We start from the raw sequence: 23452 nt of genomic DNA on the forward strand, positions 1-23452 counted from the left end.
AGTAGGCATACAAGTCCGTCCTCGGCTATGATTTTCTATAGCTCTTTGCGATTGATACTGTCGTACGCCGCTTTGAAGTCGATGAACAGGTGGTGCGGTGCGACCTGGTATTCGCGGCATTTTTGGAGGATTTGTCTCACGGTGATGATTTGGTCCGTTGTTTAGCGGCCGTCAATGGAGCCGGTATGATAACTTCCCACAAAATCATTAATTTTACGTAAAAGACGACGGAAATTGATCTGGGCATTCCATATTGTGATCGCTAGAAAGTTCGTACACTCCATCTTGTCACCTTTCTTATAGATGTGACAAATGACCCTTTTAACTCCTCCGGTAGCTGTTCAGTCTCCCAGATCCGGATTATTAGCCGGCGCAGGCGGTTGGTCAACTTTTATAGGTCCATCTTGATGAGTTCAACTCCGATGCCATCCTTACCAGCTGACTTACTGTTCTTGAGCAGCTGGATAGCATCCCTTTACTTCAACGTGAGAATTGGATCATCATTGCTCCCTGCTGTACTGAAGTAGTCATTTCTCCCGCTGCCTTGGTCCTCCATGTATGCGCTCCCTGCACCGTTCAGGAGTTCGTCATAGTGCTGCTTCCACCTTTCGATCATCTCACATCCGTCCATCAAGATGCTCCCGTCCTTACCCCTGCATATTTCGACTCGCGGGGCGAAGCCTTTGCGGGTTGCCTTTGAGCGTCTCCGCGTCTTCGCTCTTCTCCCAGAAAGAGCGGATCTGCTGTTTCCGCGTTCTTTTATATCTTTTCACGTTCTATCGAATCCCGAGCTGCAGCATGATCGCCCTCGCTGCGTTTTTCTCGTTAAAATCTCTCTATCCTCATCGTTGAGCCAATCGTTCCTTCGACTCGGTTCCACATACCCAACGTTTGTCTTAGCTGCATTGTTCATGACTGCTTTTATCATTCTCCAGCAGTCCTCGAGAGGGGCTTTATTGAGCTCACCTTCGTCCGGCAACGTTGCCTCGAGATCCTGCGCGTATACGATGGAGGCCGTCGGTACCTTACGTTGTTGATTACGGAGAGTTTTTGGCGCATTTTACCATCACCAGGTAGTGGTCAGAGTCAATGTTAGCGCTACGACATTTCCTGATGTTGATTACGTCGGAGAAGTGCCGTCCACCAAACAGGACGTGCTTCATTTGGGATTTCACCTGTTGTGGCGACCTCCAGGTGTATCGGTGAGGGAAGTTGTGCTGCGTATGGCCATTTTTTGAAAGCGGTGAAATCGATAAGTCGTATGCCATTTTCGTGCATCAGCTGTCAAACGTCAATCTGAAATCCTCCTACTGGCCTACCAGAGCGTTTAGATCTCTTATGATGATCTTGACGTCATGTCTTGGGTAGCTGTAGTTCTACACGCTGTTGTGAGTCGCTACTCATAGAGAACAGACGCTCAGGTTTGCAAAACCCTCCCTCCTTCTCTTTACGTCTGTTAGCTGATCGTGCTCGTAGCCCGGCCGGTGCCACGCGGAGGTAGTAATAGGAGCTGCTGGCTAATGAGTTTTAATAGGACTTGAAATGCACGACATACCCTACCTTTACCGTGTCAGCGCATACTGGTTTTCTGGTGATTAGTTTAGAGATGAGTGTAGCAACGATTGTGTTGTTGGCAAGCACACATGCTCGAGACATGACACGCGAGTTTCCCATTTAATTTTTGCTGAAAACAGCGGCACAAGGTTTCTCAGATATAAATTCCCCTTAGAAAGGAAAGTAAAGCACATGGACTAAAGCAATGACATTCAACCGATAGGAGGGAACACCTTACCGGGAGAAATTAACCTGGATGGCCGTATTCAGAGGCAGCGAGCGTGCAGCTCTACGGGGAGATGGTTTAAGAACCACTGGATTAAAGCCACTTGGGCTGTATGTACCATTTTGTAAAAATTGATCGCCGCTGTTCTATTATGCTGAAGATTTATCTGAGCTATCCTAACCGTATCCACTACCCAAACTACCCGAGCAGAGGAAAATATCAAAATAATAACAACGGAATCACAAAACCTGTTTTTATATCTCGGTTTGTTATTATTAACTTATTAAGTCATCACCGTTCCATAATATGTTCTGTTGGGCAATCTTATTTTGTTATGATCGTGCTCTTGGTATAATTTCTTTAAATTACATTTCAATAAAATGTTTTGTTGCAGCACAAGTTCTGTTATTATTGTGTCATTGGGACTGTACAAATATTTGATCATTAATATTACAACATAACTTGCTTTGTAATCAAAACTACACCATCCGAGATTTTCGTTGTTCAATTCATTCCGTGAGGAACTGTAAGAGAAAATATTATTTTGTCATCAGTTCCCCCAAGAAACACGCTTGTCCCAGAAGAGTCACGGCGGCGCATGTTTTTTTTTGCGCAGAAGTCACTGTGACTTACTTTTAGCAAGTTAGTATTTATTTGTTAGAAGTAAGTCACAGTGACTTCTGCGCGACAAAAACCTGCGCCGCCGTGACTCTTCTGTGACAAGTGTGTTACTTGGGCCTCTTCTTTCTGACATTACGTTTTAACTGTTACAGAGCCAACTTATCAGCCTTTTGTTTTATAAGCACTTTGAAAAGTATACCTGTTTTTTTGTCCCAGTTTCAGTTAGGTATGAATATGAATATAGAGAGTGTAATAAAGTGTTAGCCATTTTATGAAACATTTCGGATCAACTGGAGGATTTCAAGGACGAACAACACATTTTCGACAAAAATGTAAAAAAATAAGTCATCAAGAAGAAAAACTCTATTGATTATTTTTAGACATTTTATTTTTATTGATTTCACTGCATCGAGCCCACTTAGATTCACTTGGATAAATGTGTCAATCAATGAGGTAATAATGTAAATTTATCTTATAAACAATGAACCACCTAATAAAGGGCTTCAAAACGCCGGTAGTTTTTCATCTTAAGTTGTTTGGAAAATAAACGAAAACTATTGTTTCTCTCTGTTTTCGATAATAAATCGCTTGCGCCAACAATAGCGTCCCAATTATGAATGAAACATTGAACAATAGATCCTATTGTTGCGTATCCCATTGAATTCATATGGGACTTTGGAGGAGTTCCTATTCGCAACAGAAAAAAAGCAAATTTTGTTTTCAGATTGTTATTAACAACTTATTCATATCAAAATTTGTTATTGAAATATTTTAAAAATTCCAGAATAACACATTCTATTATGCTGTTGCTATTCCCTTCTGCTCGGGTAGGCAAGATTAAACTCTTTACAATCAGAGCACGAAAAAGAAACCAGATCAGCATCAATTGAAAAACGTTAAAGGCGAGGATACACAGAATACACTGCGTAAATCGCACAATGCGAAACCATGTAGGTATAAACTTAAAGTTACTATCAACCATATAGGTGAAAATTTATGGTTATTGCAGTAAGGGTGTTAAGTTAAGGACAGACTTGTTAAAATCCCAAAATGGCCGCCACAATGGCCGACTTTGGTATCTACTCACGATTTCGAGTGCACAAATCTCTTCGTAAACAAAACCAGCGCACCTAATCTTCTTAGAGAGGGAAGGGGATTTAATTTGTGATAGGCCACATTCACAAAAATAGCTTATTTATTGATTTTTTACTGTGCATCTCTTGAAGTGTTGCAGAACAGATGAGCTACGCGTTAAAATTAGGGGACCATCCATTCATTACGAAGATGTGAAAAGCAATGCATTACATACAGGAAGCAAATCAAGAAGAAAAAAGTACACAAGGGGAGTCGAGAAATGTCAAATTTAAGCGTGACATACTAAATGGATGTGTTCTTAGCGATTCGAAACAGTGAATGGCCAATATTCATCCAAATCTGCGGAATGTGCCATTGAGTGAAACACTTTGTCTTCTACCGTTTTGCATGACTGGGTTTTAGCTCCTTGAGAAATCGATGCGAAATAATTTTGCACCTTAAATATAGGAGTTCGCATCAAACATGCGAACTGTCGAATGAGCAAAAGGCGGCAGACTTTATTTCATCCAGGTATTTTTCCTATATGTTACTGCAGTTGCTTATTTTAATTTACTTGGGAGCCCAGGCCGGCGCAAACGATGGGAACCAGTGCTTATCGCTGATTAATTGGAAGTAATATTGCCTTATCAGTGATAGGGTGTCGTGCTTGTTTTGGTTTGCACGAGGCTTCCGTTCCGGTACTCAAATGGCGAGATCTGCTGATGTAACATTTGATCTACAAAAGTGGAAAGTTTTCTAATGTTTGTGTTCACAAACGTCATTGTTTGCAAATTGTTCGTTGTCTAATCGCATAAACAGTAAAAGAGGTATACATATACACGCATTAATAAACGCATAAACTGCTTATACAGATTTAAAACCAAGTAGAAATGGTGCAGTTGCACGAATATCTGTAATGATAGCATAGCTACAAAGTATTATTGTCACAATTGGCATCGTTGAAATCAACTAATACCGACACCTTCAGGCACGTGTTTTTGCTCCCATAATCAATCATCCATTTGTCGTTTAAATAGGCGTATGAAAAAACGTCCAACACATACCCACCCCAGCCCCCTGATTGTACTTAACTCGCGTGTAATCGTTCGTAATATCGATACCTTTTTCACACCAACTCGGCGTATCACTGACAGATCCCTTAACACTCCGAACAACTCATGGAGACGCGCTCGGCTTAGTCCTACAACGACCGCCCGTCCATCCGGTTGTTGCTGTTGAGTCGCGTCGACGCAGTTTGCAATTCTGACCGTGTGTCGTCCGTCCACGTTTTGTGTTGCGTTAGCGTTGCGGATCGGATTGGCAGAAACCGTAGGTTACGGTTGGTGTGGCGTCATAAACGCCGGGTTCTCCGGTTTCCTTCGTTGCGTTGTCGTCGTCGTCATCGCCGCCGTTGTAGCCGTGACGCGATACGCAAAAGTGCTACCTGTAGTTCCAGTTTCAGCGACATTCCTCGCTCTTCTGGGTCAGTTGGCTTAACAGCGCCTACTTCGGAAGCAGCCAGACGGCGCGCTCGCGCGCGATCGGAACAGCTGACTCAAGGGTGGCTTTGATTATGGACAGTGTGTAGTAGGTACGAGCGAGGAGGGTACGATACGGTTGCGGTTGCATGTGCTTCTTCGTAGTCGGCGGATTAGCGGTGAAGCGGATCAGTTGCTTGATCGACGTTCGATCGCGCGGATCAGTCTGAACTTTACGATTCGATGAGCAGAGCCGGTCAGTGCTCCGTGGTAGTGAATGGTCGGTTCTTATTCCTGGAAGTGTTTTCGACTAATTATTCGCTACTGGCGAATAGATTGTGACTAGTGCGTTTCAGTTCTATTGGGTCTACAGTGCCGGGAAGTCTACGCGAGCCGGTTCCAGTTTGCGAGTGAGACTTGTGTTGTTATTTGAGATAGTTTTGTTGATAGCGTTCTATTGAACGCAAGGCAGTGTATGCATGTAGGAAAAAGGTTAACAGCTGAGAGTGGTTACTCATTAACAACGGCGTCGGAACCAGTAAATAGCAACCAGTAGTGCTTCTGAGTGGAATTGGGTCGACGCAGCCGGAGTCTGTTGATTCAGTGATAAGAATAAGTAAGTCATCGACAGTGTTTCCCTCATGGCTCAAGTTCATGCTCGTAGATCAGATACATATGCGGATCGACACGGCCTAAGTATGTTTTCCTTCCACTCGAAGCGTGGAAGCGGCGTGTGTAACAAAATTTCTTCCAAGATCCCAAGGTCCTACAGCTGTCTTTTTATATCCCTTTATTTTTAGCATGTGATTGGTTTGGAGCATGGTTCGTATGTTGGGTGCGATGGGAATAGTTTGAAGATGACCGTCGCTGTCTGAACCATTATCCAATGTAAAGCGGTTGAAGCGAAAGACTTTACGACGTTTTCTTTTTGATAATATTTGTTTTGAACCGGTTAATCCACAAGGGTACCCGTTTCAAGGTTGACTTGGCTAATGAGTGTTGATCATAATTTACGTTTCCTGATTGACGCAGGCAATGTAGGGAAGTGATACTGTTGACAATGAATATAATAAAAGAAATGTCATTCGAAGATACGGTGTTGTCTCCCCTGTTCCAAACACAGCGATTGAAGCGTTATCTTAAAAAGGAGCATATTTATCTACTGTTGAACTGCCGTAGGTAACAAGTGAGGCTTATCGTTATTGTTATTAAAAAGTGCATGCCAGTCTTCTGACCTCTTAAAACTTTTTAAAGGATTTCCCGAATAACATATCAAACGAATTTGGACAGATATTCCCTAAAATGCTTGAGGAATTACCAAAGGAGTTTTTTTCAGGAACTTCTCTCCAGATTTTTTTTTCCAAACGCTTCTTGCATATTCCTTTAAGTGCTCTTATGAGGTCTGCAATAAGCCTTGTGGGTAAGGTTTTGGATCGTCAATCCGGAGACGGCGGGTTCTCTGCCCGACTTCTCTTGGCATAGTGTGTCATTGTGCTTGCCTCACAAATTACAAATACATGCCATTGCATGAAAATATAGCAAATATTGCCCTGACAAGCCAAAACAGTCCTTCAATTTAGAACTGTGGAAGTGCTCACTAAGAACACTAAGTTGAAGAGTGACAGGCCAAGTTTCAGTGGGAACTCAAAGCCATAAAACGACCAATCCCACCAAAAAGAGTAATAAAGAGGAAGAAGAAGACAAATAAGCTCTTACTGGAACCTGTAGACTGACTCCTCGAAGAATTTAGAGAGAAATTCCCAGAAAAAATGCTACAGTCATACCTCGATATAACGTAACTGCAATTTTATTTTCGTTACGTTATATCGAAGTTACGTTATATCGAAGCAAAAAAAATTTTTCACGAATTTCGTTTTAAATACATATTTTGAAAAGAAAATTACCGAAAAGATTATGTTAATCACCCAACAGTGATTTCCAGCCTTTCTTATATAGTTTTTCATCATTGAATTTTATATATTTTTAAAAGTTTTTTTGCATCTAAATGAGATAAGATAAGATAAGATAAGATAAGAGCAGCCGAATATCGACGAAAAGGTGTGACTGTGATCGCTAACAAGACTGGGTGTGATTATAAGTAAGAAATCTATGTGACGCTGGCAAAATTATAATCCGATGAAGCCTCCGGGAATTCCTCTCGGGATTCCTCTAGAAACAATTCGGGAATTCACCCAGGTTGAGTGCCTCATGAAATACCTCATGTGATTCTAAGGATATTTATCCAAGGATCCTTCAACCTTCTATGATTCCTCCATAAATTCTTACTGAGTTTTATATCTGCTATGATATCTTTGGGAACGCCTGCCTTAATTGCTCCAGATGTTCTTGATATGATTCCTCCACGAATTTCCCCTGTGGGTTCTCAAGGAATTTCTGTAGGATTCCCCAAAGAGAGAACGTCGCGACCCATTGGAAGCTTTCCGCTCACCGCGCGATCTCTTCGACACAGTCGTCGATGAGAGGTGTTTGGACTTCCAACACACAAAAACAATGCGCTCTCGCCTAGGCTTTACATATACAATATATGCGTAGTGTGGATGTACATCTCATTACATCCGAAAGGGGTGCAATCTGTGGAAAAGATAATCTCGGAATTTTGTGTTGAACTTGAATTCAGGTTAGCAGCTACGTCTTCGAGTCTTCTCGTGGCGTAGCGGCAACGCGCCTGTCTAGTGAGTAGGAGTCGTGAGTTCGAGTCTCACCGAGAGGACGAGTAACTTTTTCGCAAATTTCACCTCAATTTGTCCATTTCTCACTCACGCCAGTATATGTAAAGTCTAGCTTTTGGAATAAAGTAAAACTTCCATTCGGCTGGTTAAGCCGCAAAAATCGATAATTAATTAATTTAATTATTCCCCAAAGAGATTTGCTTTTCAAGATTTATTCTGTCTAAGACTTTTCCAAGGCTTAATTATGTCGTTCCTCTTAAAATTCCTACTAGGATTTCTAAAGTCACTCCTGCAAGGATCCTCCAAAAAGTTCCAATATTTCAACTATTCCTGTTCGAAGAGTCCTAAGTAACACATTTGTCGCAGAAAACTCACGGCGGCACTGGTTTTGTTGCACAGGAGTCACTGTGACTTACTTCTATCAAATGAATTCTTACTTGCTAGAAGTAAATCGCAGTGAACTTCCTCTTCAGATTCCGCTAGAAAAACTTCTGTGATTTCTCCAGAAGTTTCTCCAGAGATTCCTTGGGAATTTCCTTCTGAGTTTCAGAAGTCATTCTTTAAAAAAAATACTGTAAGGATTTCTCCAAGAATAACAGATAGAATTCCACTAGAATTTTCTTCAAAGATTCCACCAGATATTCCTTATTTGATTTTTCCAGGAATTCTTCCTAGAATGCATCCAGGATTTTTTAAATTACTTCAGGAATTCAACCTGAGTTTTTTCCATGGATTCTCACTGTGACCCTTCTTGGAAATCCAACTAGGATTCCACCAGTGCACGAATTTCTCCAGAAGTTCCTACTGAGATTTATACAGAAGAGAGTTCCTGCTGAGAGTTATACAGAAGAAGAATTAAAGACTGCCCCTGAATTTTACCAGGAATAACTGTGTTTATTGCGGTAGAAATTCCTCCGAGGATAAAGCACGATTTTTTCCAGGAATTCCTCCAGGAGTTCCTCCATTTATTCAGGAATGTCTTTAGGAATTCCTTCAAGAGTTCTTCTGAGGATTTCTTCGCGAATTTCTCCAGTGATTTCTCAAGAAGTTCCTCCAGGGATTTATCTGAGAATTTCACTAGTGATTTTCTGCAAAATTTACTCTAAGACAAAGCGGACCGTTACTGGCGTTCTTACACCCAGTATCACACGAAATCGCTGTCTACTGTCATCTCGTTTGGAGTTTAAAGGCTATAATAAGGGATATAATGCTAATAATGAGTAGAAGATGTTATATTTGTTCTGTGAAGAGTTATATAACATTTCTTATCAACTGTGACACCGAAAACACTTATAACACTTTGAAATTGGTCGTATAACCCATAACTGGATAGCAGGCTTGGTTCCAGGAGGGGTGTAATATCATATAGAAATTTTTGTAAATCACTCTAATTATTTAAATAGTGAAAAGTTGGAACCAAAAAAAAAAGTTACGTTATATCGAGGTAAAAGTTACGTTATATCGAGTTACGTTATATCGAGGTTACGTTATATCGAGGTTACGTTATATCGAGGTATGACTGTATTGAGTGTTTGTACTCCGCAAAAAATAAATGAGTGATGTTTCCAGGGATGCTTAAGGAACTGTTGAATAAGTTCCTCAAGAGACTCCAACAAAAATTTCTAGATGAAATTCTGGAGTTTTTTCATTGTTGATAAAATTAGGGACTTGATCCAGGACTTTCTATTATAATTTCTGGAAGAACTCGTAATGGGACTCAAGAGCAACTTTTGGAGGAACTATTGTAGGAACACTTGATGGAATTTGGTTCTTTGATAAAACTTCCGAAGGAATTCTCAAGGACGTTCTCAAGAGTTCATGAAGGACCTCCCGCTGGAACCTTTAGGAAAAATAGAAACTTTTTAGTGTGCATTAGGCTCTGGCTTATTTTTAAAAAGTTGTTCAAACCTGGAATTCGTAAGTTTTTCTGGATTCAAATGACATAAAAAGAGAAACCTCTGAGTTTGAGCTAAAAATATTGAGATTTAGAGGTGGCGCAATCGCCTGAAAGTTGAATTTTCGATTAATAAAAAGCTGTTTTTACTTCAAGTGCCATAACTTTTTCAATTTTCAACCGATTTTCTACATATTTTTTTTATGAATTTCTGACATTTTAAATTTTGAATGAGCTTGTAGAATATTAATTTTTAAGTCACGCAAAACATGAGTTTTTGAAGATTTTTTTCATTTTTTCTTCTTTTAACAAAAAAAGTTTAACTTTAGGATCCGATAACTTTCAAGCCGCTTGACCAATTTCAAATATTTTAGCGTGCATTTGTAAATATTTCTGTTGCTTATCTTTGTCCTGAAGAAACTATTCATCAAAGGATTCATTTTTATGAAATTTTTCACCAAAACTGCCAAAACATGCCGTAAAACTTGTTTTTTCATGAAAAATTGGAGTTAAGAAATTTTTTTTGCAAGTATTTACTCCAAACATTCTCTGGATACTACACGCATCATATTTAGGAATATGGAAAACAGTGGAGGATATTTAAAAAAATCATCGCATTTTGAACATGAACATTTTTTTATCTTTATTTAAGAGGTTTTTAGCTTGAGAGCTGGTTCACCTCCATGAACATATTTTTTTAATTCAGAGCACTCCAAAAATTGGAGTTTAAGGTTGAAGGATTCATCATTGACATAATCGTCATCATTGAAAATTCGAAAGCAGTTTTCTCGTTCAAAACTGATATTTTCGCAGTGAAAAAGTATTCACTGTTTTGAGGGAGGAAAATGGAGTACAGTGAATACATTTGCAATGCAAACATTTTAGTTTTGAGCGAGAAAACTGCTTTCGAATTTTCAATGATGACGATTATGTCAATGATGAATCCTTCAACCTTAAGATTTCCATATGATGATTAAGAATAAATTATTCACTTTAAACCATGAAAACCATGAAAACCATGAAAACAATTAAAATTTTGCCAAAATTCTAACTTTTTTTGTAAAATACATGTTTTTGAACGGTTTTCGATATTTATATGTGTTGAAACCATTTTTTTAATTCAGTCTATTCACAACAATCTTAGGCAACATAAATATCTACAAAAACGCGCTAAAAGATTTGAAATTGGTCCCTTCCCAAGTAACACACATGTTATATAAAAGTTACGACAGCGCAAGTTTTGGTTGTATTGAAGTTTATTTTACGTTATTTCAACACAATGTTTAAATGACGTAAAATAAACTTCTATACAACCAAAACTTGCGCTGTCGTAACTCTATTATAACATGTGTGTTGCTTGGGTTTTTTTTAGTAAAAAAATAAAATAAAATTTAATCTTTAAAATCTCATTTACATGACTTTGGAAAGCTTTAATGTTCTACAAGTTTATTCGAAATTTAATTTCTGAGAGTTTAATGAAAAAAATATGGAGTTCGATTCAAAATTGATAAAAATGGCACTTGAAGTTAAAACACCATTTTATTAATAGAAAATTCAACTTTGACGCGATTACGCCACCTCTAAATATTTAAGTAAAACCCCTAAACAAATAGCTTGGAAAGCTTCTACAAAATATGCTAGAGATATTTAATTGAGCAATTATTGTTATTGAATTTCTAATAATATGCTATTGGTAACTTCGGTGGAAATATTATACAATACCTGAACAAAATCCTACTAATGTCTGTGTGAAAATGTATTGTGTAATCCTAATAAGATGATTGTATTACTTTCAGGAGAAATTGTTCATTAGTTAACTGGTGGAATTTCCGGAAGTTTTGGAATAACTTCTTGAGCAAATGATTTAGTGAATCTCTGGAGTAATTTCTGAGAAAACCGTCGGAACCTTTAACATATAAGAAGAACAAGAAAGGCAAGCGTACGGGTATTCAGCATTACCATGCCCATGGAAGGCCATGTAAACCAAACCCAGAATCAACTTGTATGCGTCTTTTTCTTCTTCTTCAACGTTCCCATTGGGACAAAGTCTGCTTCTCGGCTTAGTGTTCTATGAGCATTTCCGCAGTTATTCACTGCCCGAAACCCGGGAAGCCACCTGGCGATTCCTAATTCTATTCAGGCTAATGGTCTATACCGAGAAACCCGATGAGTCTGGCCTCTCGGATAACCAGTTCGGCTACCGGAAGGGCCGAGATGGCGCTCCAAAAGAAGCGAACGGGAACCCACTATTGCGCGGTCGTAGGAGTCCTGGTTAGCCTATGCCGAATACCGGAGAGCTACTTCCAGAACATGGTGGTAATCTATGACACATAGGAGCTACAACATCACTGCGGGGGTATCTCAGGGCTCACCACAGGCGGGCGCACGATCAACTCCAAGCGCTCACTGAAGCAATTTAGGATCATGATCTACGATAAGCAAAAGGGCAAGCAAGGCGATAATGGTATTGTCAAAGGTAATGTAATATAACTCGGAAATAGTATCGAGCAAGCGTAAGCTGCCTCGACAGTACCGGTCACAATACTACGGTATGACGCCGCTGCATGGTCGAATGTGATAGTGGTCAACCGAAACGTGAAGCGACTCGAGAGTACTCGAGAATGTGGTCTTATCTGGTAGTGCAGTCTGGGCACTGTTGTCCTTCTGACTTCAGTTTGCTAGGTTGGGAGGTACGTACGGAGTGTCTGTTCGCCAAGTAGGGTATATGTACCATTCCTTGGCCTAATTTGCAAGCCGCCTTGACAATTTTGACCATAACTCATGAATTAATAGCACTAGAAATAAAATGTTGACCCTATTACACACTCTAGGCAATGCATGTTTCAGCAATTGGAAGTAAACTAACGTAAATATTCAAGAATTTACTTAATTAAGTTGAAAAGATTCGATGCGATGGTATGCAACGTTGGTCTATGGTACAAAAATTGGCCTATTACTGGATACAACGTTGGCCTATTGCTTTCCATGCACTAGAATCACTAGTATCTCATTTTTTTCAATATTTCTGCTGAAGTATTATCTCTGTTTGTTCACCAGTCTTACTTTTAAAGCAAGCAAGCAAGCAAGCAAGCAAAGATAACCGTACACATCGTAGTTGCTACTCCGTGATTGACCAGAACAATCGAAGTTGCACAGAGAGCCAATGAATGTGAAAGCTTGGGACTAGCTAACCATTCTCAATGTGCACAATTCGAGAGTTCAGCTATTTAAAGTCAATAACGGCGCTGGCCACGTCCTTACGGTCATCAGGAAAGGGAAGGAATGTTAGTTCGACAACCGTTGCTACTAGAAACCGTGGAATCCACAGCATCCCCACAGTTGTCACGGGAAGGAATGGTGGTTAGTAGGGTAGGGTAAGGTGTGGATCTAGGAGCCACCTCTGTTAGGTGATATGATCCACTAGTTATATGGAAATACACGTCGCGGTCTTCATCGCGATTATGATTTATTTGATCACGATGACCACTGATCCCGGATTTCGTGCTCGCGTTTCCATCGCCCTACCGTGGAAACCGACTGATCTACGATTATTGTAGCGCGATTCTGAACCCGGATTTTTCACTCGCACTTCCATCGCCCTACCGAGAAAACCGACTGACCAACGAATATTGTAGCGCGATTCTGATCCCGGATTTTTCACTCGCACCCCCATCACTCTTACCTGAAAATTGTCTGCCATTCGAAAATTCTCAAGCTAATCTGATTCCGCATTCCACACTCGCGCTTGCATGGCTCTACCGAGAAAATCGACTGATCAACGAATAGTGTAGCGCGATTCTGATCCCGGATTTTTCACTCGCACTTCCATCGCCCTACCGTGGAAACCGACTGACCAACGAATATTGTAGCGCGATTCTGATCCCGGATTTTTCACTCGCACTTCCATCGCCCTACCGAGAAAACCGACTGACCAACGAATATTGTAGCGCGATTCTGATCCCGGATTTTTCACTCGCACTTCCATCGCCCTACCGAGAAAACCGACTGACCAACGAATATTGTAGCGCGATTCTGATCCCGGATTTTTCACTCGCACTTCCATCGCCCTACCGAGAAAACCGACTGACCAACGAATATTGTAGCGCGATTCTGATCCCGGATTTTTCACTCGCACTTCCATCGCCCTATCGAGAAAACTGACTGACCAACGAATATTGTAGCGCGATTCTGATCCCGGATTTTTCACTCGCACTTCCATCGCCCTACCGAGAAAACCGACTGACCAACGAATATTGTAGCGCGATTCTGATCCCGGATTTTTCACTCGCACTTCCATCGCCCACCGAGAAAACCGACTGACCAACGAATATTGTAGCGCGATTCTGATCCCGGATTTTTCACTCGCACTTCCATCGCCCTACCGAGAAAACCGACTGACCAACGAATATTGTAGCGCGATTCTGATCCCGGATTTTTCACTCGCACTTCCATCGCCCTACCGAGAAAACCGACTGACCAACGAATATTGTAGCGCGATTCTGATCCCGGATTTTTCACTCGCACCCCCATCACTCTTACCTGAAAATTGTCTGCCATTCGAAAATTCTCAAGCTAATCTGATTCCGCATTCCACACTCGCGCTTGCATGGCTCTACCGAGAAAACCGACTGACCAACGAATATTGTAGCGCGATTCTGATCCCGGATTTTTCACTCGCACTTCCATCGCCCACCGAGAAAACCGACTGACCAACGAATATTGTAGCGCGATTCTGATCCCGGATTTTTCACTCGCACTTCCATCGCCCTACCGAGAAAACCGACTGACCAACGAATATTGTAGCGCGATTCTGATCCCGGATTTTTCACTCGCACTTCCATCGCCCTATCGAGAAAACCGACTGACCAACGAATATTGTAGCGCGATTCTGATCCCGGATTTTTCACTCGCACTTCCATCGCCCTACCGAGAAAACCGACTGACCAACGAATATTGTAGCGCGATTCTGATCCCGGATTTTTCACTCGCACTTCCATCGCCCACCGAGAAAACCGACTGACCAACGAATATTGTAGCGCGATTCTGATCCCGGATTTTTCACTCGCACTTCCATCGCCCTACCGAGAAAACCGACTGACCAACGAATATTGTAGCGCGATTCTGATCCCGGATTTTTCACTCGCACTTCCATCGCCCACCGAGAAAACCGACTGACCAACGAATATTGTAGCGCGATTCTGATCCCGGATTTTTCACTCGCACTTCCATCGCCCTACCGAGAAAACCGACTGACCAACGAATATTGTAGCGCGATTCTGATCCCGGATTTTTCACTCGCACTTCCATCGCCCTATCGAGAAAACCGACTGACCAACGAATATTGTAGCGCGATTCTGATCCCGGATTTTTCACTCGCACTTCCATCGCCCTACCGAGAAAACCGACTGACCAACGAATATTGTAGCGCGATTCTGATCCCGGATTTTTCACTCGCACTTCCATCGCCCACCGAGAAAACCGACTGACCAACGAATATTGTAGCGCGATTCTGATCCCGGATTTTTCACTCGCACTTCCATCGCCCTACCGAGAAAACCGACTGACCAACGAATATTGTAGCGCGATTCTGATCCCGGATTTTTCACTCGCACTTCCATCGCCCTATCGAGAAAACCGACTGACCAACGAATATTGTAGCGCGATTCTGATCCCGGATTTTTCACTCGCACTTCCATCGCCCACCGAGAAAACCGACTGACCAACGAATATTGTAGCGCGATTCTGATCCCGGATTTTTCACTCGCACTTCCATCGCCCTACCGAGAAAACCGACTGACCAACGAATATTGTAGCGCGATTCTGATCCCGGATTTTTCACTCGCACTTCCATCGCCCACCGAGAAAACCGACTGACCAACGAATATTGTAGCGCGATTCTGATCCCGGATTTTTCACTCGCACTTCCATCGCCCTACCGAGAAAACCGACTGACCAACGAATATTGTAGCGCGATTCTGATCCCGGATTTTTCACTCGCACCCCCATCACTCTTACCTGAAAATTGTCTGCCATTCGAAAATTCTCAAGCTAATCTGATTCCGCATTCCACACTCGCGCTTGCATGGCTCTACCGAGAAAACCGACTGACCAACGAATATTGTAGCGCGATTCTGATCCCGGATTTTTCATTCGCACTTCCATCGCCCTACCGAGAAAACCGACTGACCAACGAATATTGTAGCGCGATTCTGATCCCGGATTTTTCACTCGCACTTCCATCGCCCTACCGAGAAAACCGACTGACCAACGAATATTGTAGCGCGATTCTGATCCCGGATTTTTCACTCGCACCCCCATCACTCTTACCTGAAAATTGTCTGCCATTCGAAAATTCTCAAGCTAATCTGATTCCGCATTCCACACTCGCGCTTGCATGGCTCTACCGAGAAAACCGACTGACCAACGAATATTGTAGCGCGATTCTGATCCCGGATTTTTCATTCGCACTTCCATCGCCCTACCGAGAAAACCGACTGACCAACGAATATTGTAGCGCGATTCTGATCCCGGATTTTTCACTCGCACTTCCATCGCCCTACCGAGAAAACCGACTGACCAACGAATATTGTAGCGCGATTCTGATCCCGGATTTTTCACTCGCACCCCCATCACTCTTACCTGAAAATTGTCTGCCATTCGAAAATTCTCAAGCTAATCTGATTCCGCATTCCACACTCGCGCTTGCATGGCTCTACCGAGAAAACCGACTGACCAACGAATATTGTAGCGCGATTCTGATCCCGGATTTTTCATTCGCACTTCCATCGCCCTACCGTGGAAACCGACTGACCAACGAATATTGTAGCGCGATTCTGATCCCGGATTTTTCACTCGCACTTCCATCGCCCTACCGAGAAAACCGACTGACCAACGAATATTGTAGCGCGATTCTGATCCCGGATTTTTCACTCGCACTTCCATCGCCCACCGAGAAAACCGACTGACCAACGAATATTGTAGCGCGATTCTGATCCCGGATTTTTCACTCGCACTTCCATCGCCCACCGAGAAAACCGACTGACCAACGAATATTGTAGCGCGATTCTGATCCCGGATTTTTCACTCGCACTTCCATCGCCCTATCGAGAAAACCGACTGACCAACGAATATTGTAGCGCGATTCTGATCCCGGATTTTTCACTCGCACTTCCATCGCCCTACCGAGAAAACCGACTGACCAACGAATATTGTAGCGCGATTCTGATCCCGGATTTTTCACTCGCACTTCCATCGCCCACCGAGAAAACCGACTGACCAACGAATATTGTAGCGCGATTCTGATCCCGGATTTTTCACTCGCACTTCCATCGCCCTACCGAGAAAACCGACTGACCAACGAATATTGTAGCGCGATTCTGATCCCGGATTTTTCACTCGCACCCCCATCACTCTTACCTGAAAATTGTCTGCCATTCGAAAATTCTCAAGCTAATCTGATTCCGCATTCCACACTCGCGCTTGCATGGCTCTACCGAGAAAACCGACTGACCAACGAATATTGTAGCGCGATTCTGATCCCGGATTTTTCATTCGCACTTCCATCGCCCTACCGTGGAAACCGACTGACCAACGAATATTGTAGCGCGATTCTGATCCCGGATTTTTCACTCGCACTTCCATCGCCCTACCGAGAAAACCGACTGACCAACGAATATTGTAGCGCGATTCTGATCCCGGATTTTTCACTCGCACTTCCATCGCCCACCGAGAAAACCGACTGACCAACGAATATTGTAGCGCGATTCTGATCCCGGATTTTTCACTCGCACTTCCATCGCCCACCGAGAAAACCGACTGACCAACGAATATTGTAGCGCGATTCTGATCCCGGATTTTTCACTCGCACTTCCATCGCCCTATCGAGAAAACCGACTGACCAACGAATATTGTAGCGCGATTCTGATCCCGGATTTTTCACTCGCACTTCCATCGCCCTACCGAGAAAACCGACTGACCAACGAATATTGTAGCGCGATTCTGATCCCGGATTTTTCACTCGCACTTCCATCGCCCACCGAGAAAACCGACTGACCAACGAATATTGTAGCGCGATTCTGATCCCGGATTTTTCACTCGCACTTCCATCGCCCTACCGAGAAAACCGACTGACCAACGAATATTGTAGCGCGATTCTGATCCCGGATTTTTCACTCGCACCCCCATCACTCTTACCTGAAAATTGTCTGCCATTCGAAAATTCTCAAGCTAATCTGATTCCGCATTCCACACTCGCGCTTGCATGGCTCTACCGAGAAAACCGACTGACCAACGAATATTGTAGCGCGATTCTGATCCCGGATTTTTCATTCGCACTTCCATCGCCCTACCGAGAAAACCGACTGACCAACGAATATTGTAGCGCGATTCTGATCCCGGATTTTTCACTCGCACTTCCATCGCCCTACCGAGAAAACCGACTGACCAACGAATATTGTAGCGCGATTCTGATCCCGGATTTTTCACTCGCACCCCCATCACTCTTACCTGAAAATTGTCTGCCATTCGAAAATTCTCAAGCTAATCTGATTCCGCATTCCACACTCGCGCTTGCATGGCTCTACCGAGAAAACCGACTGACCAACGAATATTGTAGCGCGATTCTGATCCCGGATTTTTCATTCGCACTTCCATCGCCCTACCGAGAAAACCGACTGACCAACGAATATTGTAGCGCGATTCTGATCCCGGATTTTTCACTCGCACTTCCATCGCCCACCGAGAAAACCGACTGACCAACGAATATTGTAGCGCGATTCTGATCCCGGATTTTTCACTCGCACTTCCATCGCCCACCGAGAAAACCGACTGACCAACGAATATTGTAGCGCGATTCTGATCCCGGATTTTTCACTCGCACTTCCATCGCCCTACCGAGAAAACCGACTGACCAACGAATATTGTAGCGCGATTCTGATCCCGGATTTTTCACTCGCACTTCCATCGCCCACCGAGAAAACCGACTGACCAACGAATATTGTAGCGCGATTCTGATCCCGGATTTTTCACTCGCACTTCCATCGCCCTACCGAGAAAACCGACTGACCAACGAATATTGTAGCGCGATTCTGATCCCGGATTTTTCACTCGCACTTCCATCGCCCACCGAGAAAACCGACTGACCAACGAATATTGTAGCGCGATTCTGATCCCGGATTTTTCACTCGCACTTCCATCGCCCTACCGAGAAAACCGACTGACCAACGAATATTGTAGCGCGATTCTGATCCCGGATTTTTCACTCGCACTTCCATCGCCCTATCGAGAAAACCGACTGACCAACGAATATTGTAGCGCGATTCTGATCCCGGATTTTTCACTCGCACTTCCATCGCCCTACCGAGAAAACCGACTGACCAACGAATATTGTAGCGCGATTCTGATCCCGGATTTTTCACTCGCACTTCCATCGCCCTACCGAGAAAACCGACTGACCAACGAATATTGTAGCGCGATTCTGATCCCGGATTTTTCACTCGCACTTCCATCGCCCACCGAGAAAACCGACTGACCAACGAATATTGTAGCGCGATTCTGATCCCGGATTTTTCACTCGCACTTCCATCGCCCTACCGAGAAAACCGACTGACCAACGAATATTGTAGCGCGATTCTGATCCCGGATTTTTCACTCGCACTTCCATCGCCCTACCGAGAAAACCGACTGACCAACGAATATTGTAGCGCGATTCTGATCCCGGATTTTTCACTCGCACTTCCATCGCCCACCGAGAAAACCGACTGACCAACGAATATTGTAGCGCGATTCTGATCCCGGATTTTTCACTCGCACTTCCATCGCCCTACCGAGAAAACCGACTGACCAACGAATATTGTAGCGCGATTCTGATCCCGGATTTTTCACTCGCACTTCCATCGCCCTACCGAGAAAACCGACTGACCAACGAATATTGTAGCGCGATTCTGATCCCGGATTTTTCACTCGCACCCCCATCACTCTTACCTGAAAATTGTCTGCCATTCGAAAATTCTCAAGCTAATCTGATTCCGCATTCCACACTCGCGCTTGCATGGCTCTACCGAGAAAACCGACTGACCAACGAATATTGTAGCGCGATTCTGATCCCGGATTTTTCATTCGCACTTCCATCGCCCTACCGAGAAAACCGACTGACCAACGAATATTGTAGCGCGATTCTGATCCCGGATTTTTCACTCGCACTTCCATCGCCCTACCGAGAAAACCGACTGACCAACGAATATTGTAGCGCGATTCTGATCCCGGATTTTTCACTCGCACCCCCATCACTCTTACCTGAAAATTGTCTGCCATTCGAAAATTCTCAAGCTAATCTGATTCCGCATTCCACACTCGCGCTTGCATGGCTCTACCGAGAAAACCGACTGACCAACGAATATTGTAGCGCGATTCTGATCCCGGATTTTTCATTCGCACTTCCATCGCCCTACCGTGGAAACCGACTGACCAACGAATATTGTAGCGCGATTCTGATCCCGGATTTTTCACTCGCACTTCCATCGCCCTACCGAGAAAACCGACTGACCAACGAATATTGTAGCGCGATTCTGATCCCGGATTTTTCACTCGCACTTCCATCGCCCTACCGAGAAAACCGACTGACCAACGAATATTGTAGCGCGATTCTGATCCCGGATTTTTCACTCGCACTTCCATCGCCCTATCGAGAAAACCGACTGACCAACGAATATTGTAGCGCGATTCTGATCCCGGATTTTTCACTCGCACTTCCATCGCCCTACCGAGAAAACCGACTGACCAACGAATATTGTAGCGCGATTCTGATCCCGGATTTTTCACTCGCACTTCCATCGCCCTATCGAGAAAACCGACTGACCAACGAATATTGTAGCGCGATTCTGATCCCGGATTTTTCACTCGCACTTCCATCGCCCTACCGAGAAAACCGACTGACCAACGAATATTGTAGCGCGATTCTGATCCCGGATTTTTCACTCGCACTTCCATCGCCCTATCGAGAAAACCGACTGACCAACGAATATTGTAGCGCGATTCTGATCCCGGATTTTTCACTCGCACTTCCATCGCCCTACCGAGAAAACCGACTGACCAACGAATATTGTAGCGCGATTCTGATCCCGGATTTTTCACTCGCACTTCCATCGCCCTATCGAGAAAACCGACTGACCAACGAATATTGTAGCGCGATTCTGATCCCGGATTTTTCACTCGCACTTCCATCGCCCTACCGAGAAAACCGACTGACCAACGAATATTGTAGCGCGATTCTGATCCCGGATTTTTCACTCGCACTTCCATCGCCCTATCGAGAAAACCGACTGACCAACGAATATTGTAGCGCGATTCTGATCCCGGATTTTTCACTCGCACTTCCATCGCCCTACCGAGAAAACCGACTGACCAACGAATATTGTAGCGCGATTCTGATCCCGGATTTTTCACTCGCACTTCCATCGCCCTACCGAGAAAACCGACTGACCAACGAATATTGTAGCGCGATTCTGATCCCGGATTTTTCACTCGCACTTCCATCGCCCACCGAGAAAACCGACTGACCAACGAATATTGTAGCGCGATTCTGATCCCGGATTTTTCACTCGCACTTCCATCGCCCTATCGAGAAAACCGACTGACCAACGAATATTGTAGCGCGATTCTGATCCCGGATTTTTCACTCGCACTTCCATCGCCCTACCGAGAAAACCGACTGACCAACGAATATTGTAGCGCGATTCTGATCCCGGATTTTTCACTCGCACTTCCATCGCCCTATCGAGAAAACCGACTGACCAACGAATATTGTAGCGCGATTCTGATCCCGGATTTTTCACTCGCACTTCCATCGCCCTACCGAGAAAACCGACTGACCAACGAATATTGTAGCGCGATTCTGATCCCGGATTTTTCACTCGCACTTCCATCGCCCTACCGAGAAAACCGACTGACCAACGAATATTGTAGCGCGATTCTGATCCCGGATTTTTCACTCGCACTTCCATCGCCCACCGAGAAAACCGACTGACCAACGAATATTGTAGCGCGATTCTGATCCCGGATTTTTCACTCGCACTTCCATCGCCCTACCGAGAAAACCGACTGACCAACGAATATTGTAGCGCGATTCTGATCCCGGATTTTTCACTCGCACCCCCATCACTCTTACCTGAAAATTGTCTGCCATTCGAAAATTCTCAAGCTAATCTGATTCCGCATTCCACACTCGCGCTTGCATGGCTCTACCGAGAAAACCGACTGACCAACGAATATTGTAGCGCGATTCTGATCCCGGATTTTTCATTCGCACTTCCATCGCCCTACCGAGAAAACCGACTGACCAACGAATATTGTAGCGCGATTCTGATCCCGGATTTTTCACTCGCACTTCCATCGCCCTACCGAGAAAACCGACTGACCAACGAATATTGTAGCGCGATTCTGATCCCGGATTTTTCACTCGCACCCCCATCACTCTTACCTGAAAATTGTCTGCCATTCGAAAATTCTCAAGCTAATCTGATTCCGCATTCCACACTCGCGCTTGCATGGCTCTACCGAGAAAACCGACTGACCAACGAATATTGTAGCGCGATTCTGATCCCGGATTTTTCACTCGCACTTCCATCGCCCACCGAGAAAACCGACTGACCAACGAATATTGTAGCGCGATTCTGATCCCGGATTTTTCACTCGCACTTCCATCGCCCTACCGAGAAAACCGACTGACCAACGAATATTGTAGCGCGATTCTGATCCCGGATTTTTCACTCGCACCCCCATCACTCTTACCTGAAAATTGTCTGCCATTCGAAAATTCTCAAGCTAATCTGATTCCGCATTCCACACTCGCGCTTGCATGGCTCTACCGAGAAAACCGACTGACCAACGAATATTGTAGCGCGATTCTGATCCCGGATTTTTCATTCGCACTTCCATCGCCCTACCGTGGAAACCGACTGACCAACGAATATTGTAGCGCGATTCTGATCCCGGATTTTTCACTCGCACTTCCATCGCCCTACCGAGAAAACCGACTGACCAACGAATATTGTAGCGCGATTCTGATCCCGGATTTTTCACTCGCACTTCCATCGCCCTACCGAGAAAACCGACTGACCAACGAATATTGTAGCGCGATTCTGATCCCGGATTTTTTACTCGCACTTCCATCGCCCTACCGAGAAAACCGACTGACCAACGAATATTGTAGCGCGATTCTGATCCCGGATTTTTCACTCGCACTTCCATCGCCCACCGAGAAAACCGACTGACCAACGAATATTGTAGCGCGATTCTGATCCCGGATTTTTCACTCGCACTTCCATCGCCCTACCGAGAAAACCGACTGACCAACGAATATTGTAGCGCGATTCTGATCCCGGATTTTTCACTCGCACTTCCATCGCCCTACCGAGAAAACCGACTGACCAACGAATATTGTAGCGCGATTCTGATCCCGGATTTTTCACTCGCACTTCCATCGCCCACCGAGAAAACCGACTGACCAACGAATATTGTAGCGCGATTCTGATCCCGGATTTTTCACTCGCACTTCCATCGCCCTACCGAGAAAACCGACTGACCAACGAATATTGTAGCGCGATTCTGATCCCGGATTTTTCACTCGCACTTCCATCGCCCTATCGAGAAAACCGACTGACCAACGAATATTGTAGCGCGATTCTGATCCCGGATTTTTCACTCGCACTTCCATCGCCCTACCGAGAAAACCGACTGACCAACGAATATTGTAGCGCGATTCTGATCCCGGATTTTTCACTCGCACTTCCATCGCCCTACCGAGAAAACCGACTGACCAACGAATATTGTAGCGCGATTCTGATCCCGGATTTTTCACTCGCACTTCCATCGCCCACCGAGAAAACCGACTGACCAACGAATATTGTAGCGCGATTCT

The 23452-nt window shown here is 44.1% G+C and overlaps 1 protein-coding gene across 2 annotated transcripts in view; it reads left to right on the plus strand.

Moving 5' to 3' along the window:
* Positions 1-23452, plus strand: part of LOC109421116 (chloride channel protein 2) — a 349200-nt gene that overhangs the window by 22118 nt on the left and 303630 nt on the right. Inside the window, exon 1 of one of the 2 annotated variants that reach the window (XM_062846998.1) lies at positions 4614-5569. The exons of the other annotated variant lie outside the window; for it this stretch is intronic. The gene's annotated coding sequence lies outside the window, so the exon portion shown is untranslated. Of the gene's footprint in view, positions 1-4613; positions 5570-23452 lie in introns of those variants that run through there. 2 annotated transcript variants of the gene reach the window in all.

This window comes from Aedes albopictus, chromosome 1 (assembly GCF_035046485.1).
Source record: "Aedes albopictus strain Foshan chromosome 1, AalbF5, whole genome shotgun sequence".
NCBI classification, from domain to species: domain Eukaryota; kingdom Metazoa; phylum Arthropoda; class Insecta; order Diptera; family Culicidae; genus Aedes; species Aedes albopictus.